At 40.1% G+C, this 17,791-nt stretch overlaps 2 pseudogenes; both read left to right on the forward strand.

Annotated features, from left to right (window-relative positions):
• The first annotated feature begins 2,668 nt into the window (after nucleotides 1-2,668).
• On the forward strand, nucleotides 2,669-3,464 carry LOC122122011 (annotated as a pseudogene).
• Nucleotides 3,465-6,928: 3,464 nt separating this feature from the next.
• On the forward strand, nucleotides 6,929-7,715 carry LOC122122010 (annotated as a pseudogene).
• Nucleotides 7,716-17,791: the final 10,076 nt, after the last annotated feature.

Below are 17,791 nucleotides of genomic sequence, written 5' to 3' on the forward strand. Positions count from 1 at the left end.
GGTGTTCCATCATGTGAGCCATACTTCTATTTCCAACTTTTTGCTGGTTAATTACAAATAAGAGTCTTAAGGCCTTTTCTGCCTGAGCTAGCTTCAAACTAGGATCTTAAGATTCCAGCCTCCTGATTAGCAAGGATTATGGGTATGAGCCAGCAGTTTCCTGCAATTTTTGAAATAGGTCTTAGTAACTCTTTGCTTGGGCTGCCCTTCAACAGTGATCCTTCTTTCTCTGTCTCTTAAGAGACTGTAATAACAGGTTTGTACCACCAAACCTGGCACATGTTGTTTTGATAAACACATGTAGTATGAAATCGTTACTAGAGATAGCAAGTATCAGTGAAGGTGTAGATAAGTGGATTGCTATATACTGTTAATAGGAATGTAAAAGTTTACAAACATTAAGTAAAACAGTACAGAGGTTCCTCAAAAATGCAAACAAATCCATGCTAATGCAGCAATCCTACTTCTGAGTATATATTCAAGGGAAATGAAATCAGCATCTTGAAGGCCTACATTCTCTAATTCATTGCAATTTTGTTCACAATAGTCAAGATGCAGAAACACTGTAGGTATCTATCAACAGAAACCTAAAACCAATTGCTCATACCTGACCACAAAGGTGTATAGGGGAAGGTCAATGAGAGGAAGATAGATGAATAAAACAAGGAGTGGAGGCAAAGAATAGACTCTTAATATTGTATGTATATTCTATGAAACTAAGAAAATTGAGGGGAGGGATTTCATTGGGAGGGTATGATGAAATGAGTGGCTTTGATCAAAGATCATGTACCTATAAACTGGTTTGTTGAATGGTAACTCCTTTATACAACTTACAGATACTAAAAAATATAATTTTAAAACTTATCTACTAGGTTTAAAGCTAGGCTGAATCCACAATTACATACAGTGTTCCATTTCCAATCATTGTCAACTCAGAATAATTCATACTACATGATGATAAGTAACTGAAAACTTTCAAAATTAAGTATGTCTGCTTACTCCTACATACAAATAGCTTTGAATGACAGCTAAGGAGCAGTTAAGGAAAAAACATCATTATTATTTAGCATAGAATTTGATTTGGCATCTATACCAAAGTTCCCAGCTTCACTGTGGGCTAATTTAGCACATGCTGTCATTTAGTGGGATGATAAAAGTCTTTTCTCACTTATATCTCTAGGACACTCCTGGTTAACCGGCAGCCTCCATGTTTCCTTCCTCTGTTCTTCTCCTTTGCTTTCTTCCCTTATCAAGTTAGAATCTCATTTCTTGAGATTTGCTCAGAACTAAGTAACAAAATTATATATTTTTAGCAGTTTTCTTATATGGTATTCCATGGACAACTTCATGAATGGTAGCTTATGTATCATACAAGAAAAGATTACTAATTTTATAGCCACTGTAAATGTTGGGGAAATGGAGGAGAAAAGAATGAAACAGTCTGGACTCCATCTTCCACAGGTGAGGACTGTTTATTGATATAGAGCAGCGAGGGACATAGCCTCCCACAGGCTTGGAGACTATTGTAGAGCTGGGACAGGAGCTGGCTTTTATGAGGTCTGGGCAAGGAGGCAGAAGTTAATAACAAAGCTACTAGGTCTAGGTAGGTGAGGGGCCTTTCGGCTGGGCCCAAGATGGAATGTTTACAGCCAAGCTTAGATAGATTGCCTTGCTAGAGTCTGGAAGTCTGCATTTAGCTTTGGTGGGTTGCCTGCTATCTGTATGCACCTGGGAGAACAGGGTGGGAGTCAATCCTTCAGTAAACTCAAATTTGTGCATCTCACAATGTGGGTATTCATGGTTGTTACTTAGTTTTATAGCTCTTGTTATTGGCTAAATGGCTGCATCCTCTGTCTAAATGGAAAGATGGTTATCTCTAGCTCCAATATTGTAAATCTCCAAAGTTAGAAAGCAACAGCTATTAAAACACAAAATCCATGAACATATCCATTCTGTTCAACAAACAAGGCTCCTGAGCACCCAGCTTAGCACAGATCTCAATGGGCTTGACTAACCAAATCCTGTAGCTAAAGCAATACTCTCTTCTACTGATCTCTAGGAAATTACCTGGCAAACTGATCCATTTATGCTCAGGAGATTATCAGAGGTGCAGTTTGAAAGGATGTAAAACAGAAAAATTTAGACACTTTGACTGATTTACACAGAAGTAGCTAGGTACAAATAATTACATACTTCTGTCTCCCTGAGTCTTGACTTCTTTCTCAAGAATGACTTGAAAGTTTTGTAAAAACTACTAGGGCATCAGACCACCACTAAAACCTTTGGCTTGATAGGTCAGAAGTTGATCTAAGTAATCATATATCTATAAGCTCTACTCAGACTGATAAATACAGATCTAGGCTAGTACTTCTCACATGTTGATATATAGATTACAACGGGATATTTATAATATAGAACTTAAGACCTTGAATTTTTATGAAGTTCCAAGATAGCTGCCATCTGTCACAATTTGAGCCCTCCCCCCACTTCGAGGAACTTGGCTATACAATGTAATCCAGTCCTTTGCCTATTTATAGGATCCTATAAAATTACCAGTCAAATGTCATTATGTTGACTAAAACTATAGGGCTATTTCCCAAGTTGCTTGTTTATTTAGTCTTTTTAAGAAATTTGAGGCCGATGGGCCACAGTGCTGGTGCTCAGAGCAATGCTGCTGCCCCTGGCACTGAGCGCCCACCTGGCCAGGGCGGGAGCTTCTGAACCGCTGCTCTGCGTGGGGAGAGGACCCCTCAGGCGCCCTTCCGCTTCCCTGTGCACCCAGTGTGCTTCCCGCGGGACCAGGAATTCTTTGAGGATGGGGATGAGCTGTGACACCTCTAGCTGCAAGATGTACTCACACAGGTGGTAGCGCCGCCAGAGAAGTCCAACATGCCTGAGTTCACCAGTCAAGTGGAGGGCTGCTGCCAGGTATTTGCAGCCCTCTAGGACTACCAGTATCATTACCACATGCTGCACAGAAATGTCTGCTCCCTCTGCAACCGGGCCTTCCCTTCCAGGCACTTGCTGGAGGCCCACATCCTAGGGTGGCTCGACTCACTTCCAGATCCTGGCAGAGAAACAGGATATGTACCATTGCTTGGTTGAAGGCTGCCGGAAAAGTTCAAGACCAGCCAAGACCAGAAGGATCACATGGTGAGGCTCCACCTGTACCCTGTGGATTTCCAATTTGACAAGCCCAAGACAAGCAGAGGCCTCACCTTGCCTATAGCCAGTGTAGGCCTGTAGGAGGCCTCCACATTGGGGACCCTATGGAATCTGTTTGGACAACACCATGGAACTCAGCTCCAAACCCATTGCACTGGCACCCCTGTAGAAGGACCTACAGTCAGAGAGTACCCTCTACCATATGTTTTGGCCAGGGTGCATCTCAAGGGTTTAAAAGCACCAAGAAAAGAAATAAACACCACTAAATCCAGAAGGGGAGAGAACTAGATGTCTGAGCTGAAGGCTGGAGAGACAGGGCCTTGTGCAGCAATCTGTATCTACTGAGATCTTCCTCTGGCTTCCAGTATGGCTGCCTGGCAGCCCTTTGTCACCCTTGTCTGTGAAGCAGTAGCTGTTACTAGAAGCAGCACGGAAGGACCTGAAGACTCCAGAAAAGACTGGGACACAGGGTAAGGAATGGGTTGGGGAAATGGCCCACCTCCTTTCAGAGACTCTCCTTCAGGGAAAGTCATACTGTGTCCAGTAAAGGAGTGCAACTGGCCCAGTGTAGTTGCTTTGACTGAGTCCTTGACCCGCACAGCACCGGGAGAGATGCCTTCATGTTCCTTGCAATCTTAACTAGCCAGCAAGTCCCACTGGGACACAGAGCCAGAAGTGTGCAGAAGGCAGCCCCACTGCAAGGGGGACAGAGAAGCAGTTGCCCTCCAGTGGTGGTGGGGGCATCAGGAGTGATGTGAATGAAGAGCTGCAGTAGGAAATAACAAGTCAGGAAGCTGGGCTAGCATGTAGAGAAAGATAGCATGTCTAGGAGAAAGCAGTGCTGCCTGGGTAAAGGCAGGGCCCCAGGGTCAGGTGGGAGACCTTACCTCATAACCTACTCTTTCTGGGCTTTGAGTCTGGCCATAGGAAGCTGGGGTTCACCCTTTGCTTCTAGTACAGAAGTAAAGCCACTCTCAAAGCCTTCAGATAATCTAAAATACGACCTCAGATTCCAAGAAAACAGACAATGGCTCTTCAAGCACTAAAAACTAGAGTAAGTTACCAAGTTCTCAAGTGGTAAAAAAAAAAAAAAATTGAAACTGTAATCACAGAGCATGAAGAGAGCTCCAGTGAACTGGTCTGTGTGGGGAAATATGCACTGATGGGCTGACCAGTCTCTTGCGACAACAGGAAAATTCCAACATGCCGAAATGCTGCCTTCTCCATCTTCCCTCAGAAGGCCTTGCCTGACAAGTCTGCTCCTCTGACTTCTGCTTGTCTACCTTCCCTAGCTATGTAGTACAGTTCTGAGGCTAGCTGTCAGCATGAGAAATCGCTCTAGCACTCTTTACTGCAGCACATACCCACTTGCAGTGTGGGCAGCCAGGAGCACTGTGCTATATTGTCCCTGGGGACTGCTGGTCCTGGAGTCCAGTCCTAGCTTCCCACCTAGAGAGCCAAAAAACTCACTTCAGTCATGGCAGAAATGAATAAGTAAGAGAGACTCTCTTGTACTCCACTGAGGGTGCTCTGTGGCAATCTATGGGAGGTGCCCAGATGCCCCCTTATCCGTGGGATGCTGGGGAAGGAACTTCTAGGAGGAGAATTCTGTGACCACTCAGGGAACTACCTCTGCATTCCTTCCTGCCCAACAACCTATTGCCAGGGATTGTCATGAATACATATTGGCAAAAATTCAGATCTGCAAAAAAGTAAAATAAAAAGAAGAAAAGAAATTTGATTCTTGGGCTCAGTGTTCCAAAAACTGTAAAAGGTCAGAGTTCGTTAATCGTAATTGCAATGATATTGATAAGACTGTTGCTAGTCCTTGAGACTCAACTTCCCAAAGCCATTATGGTTTATGAGCTACATTTTCAATTGTTCTTTTGGGAGGTGCCCCTCTTGATTCCAAATCAATTATATATTTTCCTAGAAACTGAAACTTGAAGTATCGCTATTCAAAGCCAGGTCAGGGAAGAAAAGTCTGCAAATCTCTATCTCCAATTAACCAGCAAAAAGTCCATACTAGACTCATGGCTCAAGCAGTAGATTTCCAGCTGTCAGCAAGAGAATTGAACAAAAGCCTGAATCATTAAATTCAAGCCCTGATATTAGCAAAAATAAAGTATGTTTGATCTACATGTTAATAGTATTTCCCTTAGATGGGTTGACAACATCCAACTACCTGGTCCCACACCTATCCCCAATCTCAAGCATAAAAGCTTGGAGAACATGCCCATTGCTTATCCTGACTTACATCTGCATATGACTTTGCAAAAAGAAGCAACTCTTAGAAAAAAGCTTTCTATAGAGGAGATTAAATTTCCTTCCTAATCTGACTAAAGGTCAAATTGTGAAACAAATAGTTTGTTATTAGGAACTTCACCCTTTTCAGTGTCCTCAAAGTTTGCCCCATGGGATGGGTAGACTAAATGTGTCCCAAAGCCCTATACCAAAAATAGTTTATCTGTCTAAATGTTCAGCTCTTCTGTGTCTTTCTAGTATAACTGAGTGGCAATCTTGTGAATAGCCCAAGATTAACATCAATAACAATAACAGCTCAATAATTTGTTCTTGTTGAGGCTCCCAATTACAATCTAGAGATGTAACCCTGACATAGTTTCAGATACATGTCCCAGAGTCAGCTCTAGGAGAAACTCACATTTCTTCCTTTCTCTTACTTTTGCTGGCATCTATTCCCAATGCCCCTTCCATCCCACAAACACAATATTATTCTCAAGTGATGAGTGAGTGGCAGATTGTAATATCTACCATTTCACATTGTCTTACTATGTCAGATGACTTTATCTTCTTCCCTTGAGGCTGGTAGGGCCTTGGCAATTGTCTGGTCAACTGCGTGCAGAGAAAGGGATGTTGACTTCCATGACCAGTATGCAGAAGGTGGAAAGACCTCAGCCCTGGGACAGCTATTATTAGAACCTAGCACCATGATATAAGGAATAAAAACTGCATGAAGAAAAATCAACAACAAATAGATATTTTGGCAACATCTTCAGCTGAGGTCCTGGCCCAAATCAGCAACAGCTCTCACAAAAGTGAGTGCACCTTCAGAGGGTGCCACTTGTCAAGAGATTTCCAGTCTTCCAGTGTTCTGAGAGGGGGTATGGATGGTGGCTTAGAGATAACCCTCCTTACCGTGCTCTCTTGAAGTTCCCAAAAGCACTTGCTATTTTATAACAACAAGTTTATTGTGGCTTATAAAAATTAATAACTGAACAATTGGAATCAAGAATAGAAAGTTCCAAGTTCTAGGTCTGTGTTTAGTTATTCTTTCAATGCTTCTTTTCAGAGAAAGTACTTAAAGGTATGGCCCCTTGTTTCACTTTATTCACATAGATGCAGTGGGAAGGATACCAGAGATTCAGAAACCTTTCCTTTCTGCATGTTCTTTTTTTCCTCTTTGCTACTTTTGTCCTTGGCATTGCAGAAAAACATCACCCTATGCTAAGACTCCATTTCTTCTGGATGTGATGAGAACTCTGAGAATGGTGGCTGGTGGTAATCTCTGAGGTTTAGCTCTGAGTGCGTGTTAAGGAGGAGTAGACTACCCAGCATTTGGTTCTAAGCTTTGAACTTAGAAAGAACCCCCAGTAAGTCCAGATTTGCTTCCTGGACTTATTTTGTGAGGTTTGGATGATAGCATAGCATAGCTTTCCTTGGAGAGCTCAAGTAGAGGAGAACGTGTTAGGTAAAAAGAAGAGATCTGATCGCCAAGCGGGCCGCGGGGCCAGACCCGACACCTATGGACCCCGGCACCAAGTTCGGGCAGAGGAAGGCCCAGCATCTGAGCCGACAGGACCTCAGCCGCAAAGGCAGCGTGGACGAGGACGTGGTGGAGCTCACACAGCTCCTCAACTCGCAGGATCAGTTTGTCACCACCAGCTCCTGCGCCAGGCACGTACTGTTCCTGAGGTTCAGGAACAAAACCGTTGCTGACTACTGGTTACGCACAAATCTTGTGTAAAAGATGATATCATGGTAGCTCTGAAGAAAGCGAATGATGATGCCATTTTAAAATTTGAACCATTGGTTCTTCATGTGCAGTGTATGCAGTTGGAGGGTGCACAGATTCTGCAGACAGTGGCAATTAACTCTGATTTCAGGAACTCTGGTATCACAGTGGGAAAAAGAGGAAAGACTATGTTGGTTGTCCGGAGTACACATGGCCTAGAGGTTCCATTAAGCCATAAGGGCAATCTGATGGTGACAGAAGAATATATTGACTTCCTATGAAAGATAACCAATCAAAAAATGAAAGAAAACGAGAAAAGAATTGAAAGGTTTTACAACTGCCTACAACATTCTTTTGGAAAAAGAATAATTACTGATTCACATCCCAAGGTCAAAGAGAAAAATAAGTCATCTTATACTCACAAGAAAAAGAAATCAGAAAAAAATACATGGCAAATACATTCCTGAAGAAAATGTTGAAAAAGTTGAAAATGACGATGATGATGATGACCCAGAAATCAGTTCTACTATCTTCCCTGAAGATTACTAGCATTTACCTTTGAAGTGATTTGGTAAAGTGTTTCTAGTAGATTTTATAAAGCTGCTTTTCATAAGACTTTGTTGTATGTATAATGCATTTAGAAAAGCAATATTTAATTTCTCTATTCAGAGAAACCCATTTCAATGTATATATGACTTTTAAAAATAGCTTTGCATGTTTACTTAGTATAATTTTATAATGTTTGCTCATTTAATACTGCCTTATTAAGCACAAAGAAAATCTTTGCAGAATTATGACTTTCAATGCTTCTCTTTCTTTCTTTCTTTCTTTTTTTTTTTTTTTTTTTTTTTACAATTTCCAGTTTTATGAAATAGGAAAACAAAATACAACACTCTTTGAAGACAACCTCACATCATGGACATTTGAGTAAAAATCATAGTAATATGAAACTAATTTTGAAAGTTCCTCCAGCTTTTGGAAGAAAGTTTGAGTTTACTCCTATTTTCATGGAGTACAGCAACAAGTTGGTTTTCCCCCTTTTGACCTCTTGAATAAAAAACTGTACCATTTTTATTCAAGACAAAGTATCTGAGCCCCCTTTCCTCATTGTTTATTATAAATCAAACCTTAACATAGTACAGACTTTGAAACACATGGGCATAATTTTTCACTAAGCCTGATCAAAAATAAGCACTAATACAAAGCATCCTACTCAATTAATTGTGCCATGGAAAAATTCAAGGATCAGAGGTCTTAGGTGTGAATTCTGAAGTTGGAGTTTCTGAAGCAAACCATTTACTTTCCAGAGCTTCTGTTTCATGTTTCTTCTGCATAAAAGTATTTCTGAAATCTGCCTTATTTATATTACAGGAGTATTAACAGTATCAAATTTAAAATGTGAAACCGTTTATGAGTAGACCATTGTGCATGTGAGCATTTATCAATATAAAATAATTATGTTAAACTATTTAGAATACCAAATCATAAAAATAGATAGTTTAAAAGAAATTACTAGTTATTAATGGAACTAATCAATTATTAAACCCCAGAATGCCAAATAAAAATACAACATAGTAAATATTGAAAAAAAGAATACATTTGTGTATCTCTGGGTACACAAAATACCACTATTTGCTGAGATGAATTCCCAGTGCTTCTTAATCATAACCAGAGTTTCCCATTGAGAATTCTATAAGAGATCCCAGCACTGTACTCTATAGACCCAGACCTTGTGAAGGGAGAAGAACAACATAGTTTTTCAGTTGGGAGTCATGACGTGACTTGATAAATGAATAGGCCAGAACTTCATACTTTATCTTTCAGGAGTGACTTGTAAGACAATTTGAACAAGATCAGAACTGAATCACATGGCTTACATATTACATGCAGGGATAATACTTTTCTCTGATAAAATTTTCTAGACACTGGAAGGAATGTAGCTATATAAAGGCAAGAGACTACTGTAACATAGAGAAGAAATAATCTCAAGATGGAATCAGAAGCCAGCCACGGCAGGGATGTCATGTCATCAAATGATAGGCATGAAGGTTTTCCTGGGCTTCCCAGATTCCATGCAAAACCACAGGCCCTTTAAATCCACTTATGAAAGCCATGTCAGTGTGTCTTACAAAAGGGAGAGACTCGGCCAGGCACCAGTGGCTCACACCTGTAATTCTAGCTACTTAAGAAGCTGAGATCTGAGGATTGCAGTTTGAAGCCAGCTCAGGCAGGAATATTTAACTACCAAAAATCCAGAAGTAGAAATGTTATTTAAGTAGCAGAGTGCTAGCCTTGAACAAAGCCTAGGGACAGCAACCAGACCCTGAGTTCAATCTCCAGTACCAGTGGGGAAAAAAGGGAGAATCTGACAATGTGAGGGTTTTAGCAAGGATTTTTTTTAGTATAACATGATAAAATTGAGAGAGAGACAAAAAAAGGGAGAAACATTGCCTGCTCACAATGCAAGAGATGGCAATAAAGACTCAAAAATAGCAATCATTATTTGAGTAGTGTGAATATTTTTGGCAATGTCTTCTAGCTACCTTCAACAATTAGATAATGGTTCTGGGTAGCCAGGAATGGGTGTTGCATATCATTCTAAAATATGAAGTTCAGTCTGTACCAACCTAAATCACAGGGACAATAGTTTTGATAGACAATATGGTTAGGTTTCCTTTCCCCTGGTAGGATCCTCATCTTTCAGTCATGACAGTTGTCAGTAATCATGTCAAAGAAGAAGGCAGGTACAGACAGCCCTTCTTACCACCAAAATGTATGGTAGTAGTGAGGAATGGAGGTCTAGTTGCTTTGGTTCCTAAGTTTTTACTTTTTGGTTCTGAAGTCTGAGTCTGGCCCTTTTGATATTTGTTAAAAACAACATAATTTCCCTGCCTCCTCATCTATTTATCGTGTCTCATTCTGAGGCTGTGGCTCATCCTTTGAGGGCAGTGAAAATGTCAGTGCATTAGAATAGGACACTTGTAGACAATCTGACCTGCACAGATTCTGAAAGCCACTGCCAGTGACAAATGTGCTTCTTCCAGAATCCTAAAAGTCTGTCTTCTGGAATAAAAGCTGTGAGAAAAAGAATGTTCTGTGGGATGGAGGAGAATGACAAAGAAATGACATCTGTCAAAATGTATTGTACTTACAAACAGATCTGTTGAATGCTGACTTCTTTTTACAACTACTTAAAGGTAATAAGAATATGCTAAAAAAAAAAAGAAAAAAGAATGCTGTATAAGCTGAGGAATGCTGGATTAAGGAAGGTCTGCAGTAAATTTAACATAGATTTCTCATGTTTATTTGACCAGAGTAATATAATAATGCTGAAGTGCTGATAATCTCTGTGTATTAAGAATGATTTTCATTAAATGCTTGGATTGATTAACATTAGTTTTCATTTCCTTATGTTTGCTCCTTTTTTTGTCAACTATTTTCTAGAATGACTCTATATGTTTTTGTGGTGAAAGAAACATTTTAGCTTAATGAAAACTATCTTTTGCCTCACTCAGATCAGATAGATCTGGAGACTAATTGACAGCATCTGAAGGTGAGAAGAGAGTGCTTAGTCCTGCTTCTACACAAAAGGAGCAGAAATCCAGGCCACACCATGTGACACTGGAGTGAAGGCTTGGTAGGACTGAGAGGGAGCACTGCACAGTGTGGTGATTGTCTGAATCCTTCTTACTGCCCATCTTTCAAGAGCTATGAGCAAGAATGGCCAATGAAGAGTTCAAAACATCAGCCTCCACTCTCCATCCTAGCCAAGAGACTTAGCTGAGCTGTGCAACCAATCCATCTTGACCCACTCCTGCAGCTGGTGGTAGACTATGAATTTCAACCCATTGCTAAAGGTAACTAATTCCAAACTGAATTTAGATAAACTGGAATAATAACTTTTTCAGACTTAGCCATATTTGTTTTTTGTCCCATTTTGAGAAACATAATTAAGAAAAAAACACTTGGGATCATGCAGCAAAGATACTTCATATTATTTATTATGCAAATAACTAAATTAATCACATACATTTGCATTTTGTTAAATATTGAAAAGTCAAGTAGTTTTAATAGAATCAGATTTATTTCTACCAAAATGAGCCTGGACTAGAAGGAAAGATCCTGCACAAGATTAACCTAGATCAGAATTTTAAATCCTGCTTAGGAATTCAAAGATTTTACTGATGAAAATTTTATCTTAATTTTTGATCACAAAAATGAAAGAAAGGTTACTAGAAATATCATCCTTTCTATCCCCTCCCAGTTTCAATTCCTAATTTATTTAAGCCATATTGTTTTGTTCAGCATTCTTAAGTTTGAAGGAAATTCCATGGGAAAGCTTCCTGATAGGCTGGAGGGTAGTGGTGTCCACTGGCTACCTCAGCCTTCTGGGCTCAGGGCTCCTGCCTCAAAGCAGTATACTCAGTTAAGCGAGACTCAGACCCACCTTCCAAGAGGACTGGGCCTCTCTGAGCTTGTCAGCATTTTATCACTAACAGAGTCCACTGCAGTTTAAGTGATAAAATTCTTGTCATGAGGACATTCTCAGGACCTCATCATCTTACCTGCACCCTATCCCTCCCCCCACTTCCCCTCAAGTTTCTTTTTCCTTCGAGAAACTAGGGCAAGTACCCTTCTCCTAATTCTCATCCTAACTTCCCAAATTCATGCCCTTTTCTCTTACTCTCTACATCATGAGAATTTTCACCCATATTTACAAAAAAAGTTATAGGTGGCTCTTTGAAAAGAGTTCCCTGGCACGTTAATTCAAAAATTAACTGTAAGTTGCAACATCTTTTCAAACAGGTTATGCTTGTGGAAGCGTAGTTTCACATTGCTACATTTGAAGACAAAACCCTTAGATTTGAATCATAATGCTACTTTTTACTTCTCCTGGAGTTGGAGTTCAGATCTTTGTGCCCTGGTTTCTTCATTGAAGAGAAAAAGGACTACTTTCTTGTACATGCAGCTACACAGCTCCATCAGCACATCCTTGCTCAAGTAATGATTATTTTAATGAAAATTTATTTTGTCTTGCACAAATTAGTATTTGATTGTAAAAAGACTAAAACAATCAAAAAGACATATGAGAAAGTCAATTCACAGAAAGAACATAGTATGTAACAAGTGTTACAGACTCCAGTGTTATTGGAGTCTAATTCGTACTGCTGGGCCACTAAACCAAAAACTTAAGAAACCAAAACAAGTGCGAAAAAATAGATTTATTCAAGGCCAGCCCTAAGGAAAATAGAAGAGACATTTCTGTCTTAAATCTCCATCTTTGTTAGTAGGGAGAATGGGGTGTGAAGGGTTTTTATGGGATGCAAAGGGATTGAAGTGAGACAATGAGCAGGAAATCCCTGCACTGGGTCAGATCTTTCTCTAACAGGCTGAATAAAAAATGAGTAATGGTGAAGGGAAGGGAAAGGAGGTTTATTACATGGCACAGGGAGCCACAGTAAGAGGCAAAGTAAACATGTCAGTCCATCTTCATCCATCTTCAAGGAACCGACAACAGCTTTAGGTTCAAATAGAAAAATAATTAGGGGTAAGAAATAAAAGGTGTGTATAGTTAAATGATCCTGCTTACAGGTGTGGCCTGGTTGGTTGTTAACTCAGTTCTGGTTTGGGAAATTCTAGACAGGTTGTTATCACTCATCATCACTTGAGGGGAGCAATCTGTTGAGGATAAAAAATGAAATTCCTGCCTGATGGGTGGTCTTTCCTGCAGAGGCTCTGTTTGTTCCTTTCCTTGTGGGCAATTTGCTCCATTCCCTCCTTGTAAAGATGCTATCAATCTGTCATATTCTTCCTGAATTTCAAGGTGGCTACAAAGTTAATGGCTTAAAACAAAGGACACATAAAAATATGAAAGAAGGTAAAATGAGAAACTTTTCTGCCCCTTTCAGTTAATTCATAACCCATATAAGGAAGACTTGTAAGCAAAAGCAGTTACAGTTACAGTCTGGCAGTACAAGATAAGTGATGTGTTTGGCTTTCTGTATGAATTTAGCCCCTGTAATGAGGAATAAGATCCCAGAAACAGAGTCCTGGGTCCTAGTAACTCTGATTCCTAACAATTCCACAGCTTCTAGCACAGGCATTCAGGTTCCTCTTCCATACTGCCACCTTGCCCTGGTTGCTCTTCTAAACTCTCTCCTTCTGCTCTTCCTTAGCCCACACTTCCTCCATGATCTCTCAGAGATGAGGAGTACATTGTGGGAACCTCCACAAGCAGAACGGAGGGCTTTATAGCAAAGAAGGAAGGCCAAAGCTGACTACAGATTCTCTAATATTGAGTAGCACCTGAAGAGCACCAAGTTAGAGAGATCCTGCTACCTGAATGTGTCTTATCTGGAGCCCTCAAGATCAGCAGAATTCCCTAATTCTTCAAGAATTGGGTAAGCTAGCAGCACAGAGTGCGTTTCCCAAAGACATTTATGACATTGTCACTGCCTTAAAAGTGCTTTAAGTCCAGGTAGAAAAAAATTAAACATCTGCAACATGATGGTGTGGAATCTAACAGAGAGCCAGGTGTGGCCACAATAACTACTTTGGGATCTCAGACAGGGGGTGAGAGCACAGAGAAAAAGCCCCTGAGTCTGGGATTAGTAGGGTTATACTTCCAATCCTTAATGTAAGGCAAACTTGCACAAATTATTTCATCTTCTCATTCATTGCTTTCCTGTTTTGCAATATGCAGCTCCAAGTATGTTAGAGGTTGGGCCTTATATGCCTCTCAAGTGGCGCCTCACTTTTTCTGCATCATTCAAGGACTTGTGAGAGTTGGACATCATGGACAAGGAAGACTAAGACTTTGCCCAGTGCAACACCTGCTCCAAATCCACAGTGACTGACTACTAGTTCTGTCCAGCAGACACTGTGATGGGAGGTGAAGAATTGCCCACTACACAGTGATATATTCATATCAATATTGAATACTTAATTTTCATCATGGAAGGTAAGGAACAGGCTGAATTGACAGAAGAGATTAAACTGCACGATCTTCTCCATCCTCTGCTTTTAAGGGGTCAGAGAGTAGGGGTTTGATTATAGATCAAAAGGCACATTCCAAAGAGCAGTTAACAGGATATCAGAAAACAGTAAGAGAAGTCTTTTGACAGGATTACTATGGAAAGGCAAATATTCAGAATCCTGTGTCTTTACTGAGACACAAGATAAGCAATAACAATCAGCATCTTCTCATTGATATCAGGCTTGTTCCATGCACATCATCCACTAACACTTCCTGCATCCAGACATAGCTCCCATGGTGCTCTGAAATTTCTACAACTGACAACAACCCTGTTAAAGGCATCATCAATGATTTTTCAGAATACTTACAATCATGACAAGCTTCTGTTTTCTTTTTTTTTTTTTTTTTGGTCCAGTCGTGGGGCTTGAACTCTGGGCCTGGGCACTGTCCCTCAGCTCTTCAGCTCAAGGCTAGCACTCTACCACTTGAGCCACAGCACCACTTCCGGCTTTTTTCTTTTTTGCTTATGTGGTGCTGAGGAATCAAACCCAGGGCCTCAGGCATGCAAGGCAAGCGCTCTACCACTGAGCCACCTTCCCAGCCCCCAAGCTTCTGTTTTCTTTGGCCCAGGGATTTCTTATGCTCTGGAAGCAATAAAAGATGGTCAATGGCTCACTTCATGAGTATTTATTGATTTTTTAAATTATGAAACTTCATTGAATTGCTTTATTAGAAAAAAAGAAGAGTAAAAAGTCGATAGCTTGGATGTTAACTAGAGAAGTATAAGTGGAAATCCAGTAACTCACCCCAATAAAGCCTAAGCTCCTCTGACATGTCTCTGATCCCTTATCCCACCAAGTAATCCAACACTTCATCTTTTCTAACTGGTTCTGTGTCTCATCTCTAAACTGTCTACCTATCTGATAGATCTTATAACCCACGGGCAGTGCATGTACATGGGGAAGATGGCCTGCTGATCCTGATGACAAAGCCTGTGGCCATCATATAAAAGGAATTCTTGCTTGGTTTCAAGGTTATTAATGGGAAGCCTATTGTAAGTGTGCACCATTCATTACCAGCTTCCGGAACAGACCGGAGGCTGGCTAAGGACCACACCATTCCCACTAAAAAGAAAAAAAATGAAAATCTTGCCCTGTCTTGTGAACTAGGCACAGTATAATGACATATATCTTATCCCATTGAAAGGAGACTTCATGCTCCCAGGAAAACATTATTATTAATTTTATACAAATGAACTCTTGTCTTGAAATTGGCCCTATGAAGTAGATTTTAACATTCATTTGGTCAAGCCTGAGATTACCACCTTACTTTACCTTCCATTTCAAGTGTGTAATGGGAAATTAGAGTCCTACAAGCAGACAATGTTTGACAGACTAAGGTCCTCCTTCCCAACCCAGGGCCTCCACATCTAACTAACTAACTAACTAACTAACTAACTAACTAACTAATTAAGTGTCAGGAAGCAAAAGGGAGTCTCTCAACATGATAGGCTTGACTATCTCACTGGAACATCTTGAGGCTGAGTTTATAGAACCACTCTCAGGAATCTGAACCTTTCATCCTGCCTTACGCAAACATCCTGAATCTTCTAATGACCACCCTTTCACCCTGCCCTATGCAAACATCCTGCAGCTGCTATGGCCAATGAAAAAGCTTCCTTAACGGCCAATGAAAAAGCTTCCTTATTCCAAGCATATAAATACCCCTGTGTGAAAAATAAAAATTTGCAGCTTGATCAGAATCCCTGTCTTGCTGTCATTCTTCGTGTCTCTTGTCCCTTCATTCCTTCTCGCTTAAGTTCACCGCCCTCGTTGACGTCTTGTGGGTTGAGACAACTAAGTAGGTAGTGAGCAAGATATTTATGAAGTTACATCCCCAGTGATGTTGATGGCCATAAAAATTGTCCTGATAATGTTCAGTTAAACCACGTTATGAAGTTCTGCTTTATAGAACTCAAGGATTCTCATGGTTCTGGGCAGTTATTATTGAAAAGAGGCCTCAAAGCGCTCAAGGAAGGTGTGGGAATTTTAGAAATTAGATGTTGGGGGAAGCCTGAACTTGGTGGCCTGGATGAACAAATGCTGTTCTTGTGCCTGTCATGAGAAGGTTTTGTTCCCAAGGAACCCATTGTGATCATAGGATAGAAAGGCCCAGGCTAGAGACTGCATCTCTCCCTCCCACTTCAATAGAGTGATGTTTCCCTTGATTTAAACACATTTGCATTTACAGGAAATAAAGCACTTTCAAATACGTGAGTTTTTTTTTTCTAATTACATGTTGATTTCTTTAAAGGATTTGCAATTGTGTCTAAAATCCTGGGACCATTAAAATATGCTCTTTTTGCCTAACTCAATGGACATTTCCTACAAATCTCTATTTTTCTTTCTTTCTAACCAAGGAACCAATAGACTATTACACATGTGAATCTACATTGGAATTTTGATGGGTATTGCATTAACTTTGTAGATTGCCTTTGTCAGCATTGCCATTTTCCTGATACTATTTCTGCCAATCCAGGAACATTGGAAGCCTTTCCAATTCCTAGTGTCGTCTTCAATTTCTTTCTTCAAAGTTTTATAGTTTTCATTATAGAGGTCCTTCACTTTCTTTGTGAGGTATTTTTATTTTTTTGAGTCTATTGCAAGTGGAATTGTTTTCCTGATTCCCCTCTCTATCGATTCATTGGAATGGAAAAGCTACTGATTTTTGTGGGTTGATTTTATATCCTGCTGCTTTGCCAAAGTTATTCATCAGCTTTAGAAGCTTGACTGTAGAGTCTCTAGGGTCCCCAAGATCAGGTCTTCTGCAAATAAAGATAGTACTCAGAGAGTACCCTATCTCCCAATAGGATTGCTCAGACCTTCCCTTCCCACCTACAACTATCATGACTATTTTGATAGAAAGCTCCAGTTTGATCTCACTAATGACTGCAGCCAGATGTGGTCCCAAATTCTGCCCCTGTCCTAAAAGGAGACATCTCCACATCTCATCCATTAATTGTCAGTCCAGGTGACTTCTCTGAATAAGAGAAATGAAGCCCTCAAATGAGACCTAACTCAGAGCCCTACAGAAAAAAGAGAAGAAATTAGCAGAATTCTATTTGAAATCAGCACAGCTTTCTCTGTCTCTTCCTGCCCTGTGAGAATAGTATGCTTCAGTTTAGTGAAGAAGGTAAGAAAAAAAAAAGTAGGAGAAAGGGAGGCATTAGGGTTAGTTTTCAAAAATATTTCAATAACAAAATGATTTTATAGAAGAAATCTCTATCGTTCAGCAGCTGGAAATTGTTTTAGGGAATATAAAACTATCAAGGTGTGTTTGTTGCCTTTGGGCAGTGCAGCAAAGGGTTGGACTTTGGTCAAAGAGATGTGCTTTCCAACATTTATAACACATAAGGTATTGCCTGTTCAAAGAAAAACATAAAAAAAACTGTTTTGAGCAAATTATTTTGTATATGAATTTCTTAAGCTCCAGCATTTTTAAACAAATGGAATCTATTATTTTTATTGTTTGTACCTTTATCTCCCAAGACATTAAACACCTAAAATAGTGCTGGAAAAATAGAACTCATACAATACAGATTTGAGGATGAGAGTATTGAGTGAATACATAATGAAATGCCTGAATGAATTTCAAATTACTGTAAAAACTGGTTAGAC

The sequence above is a fragment of the Dipodomys spectabilis genome, unplaced genomic scaffold (genome assembly GCF_019054845.1).
Source record: "Dipodomys spectabilis isolate Male_0828 unplaced genomic scaffold, ASM1905484v1 ptg000201l, whole genome shotgun sequence".
Lineage (NCBI taxonomy): Eukaryota > Metazoa > Chordata > Mammalia > Rodentia > Heteromyidae > Dipodomys > Dipodomys spectabilis.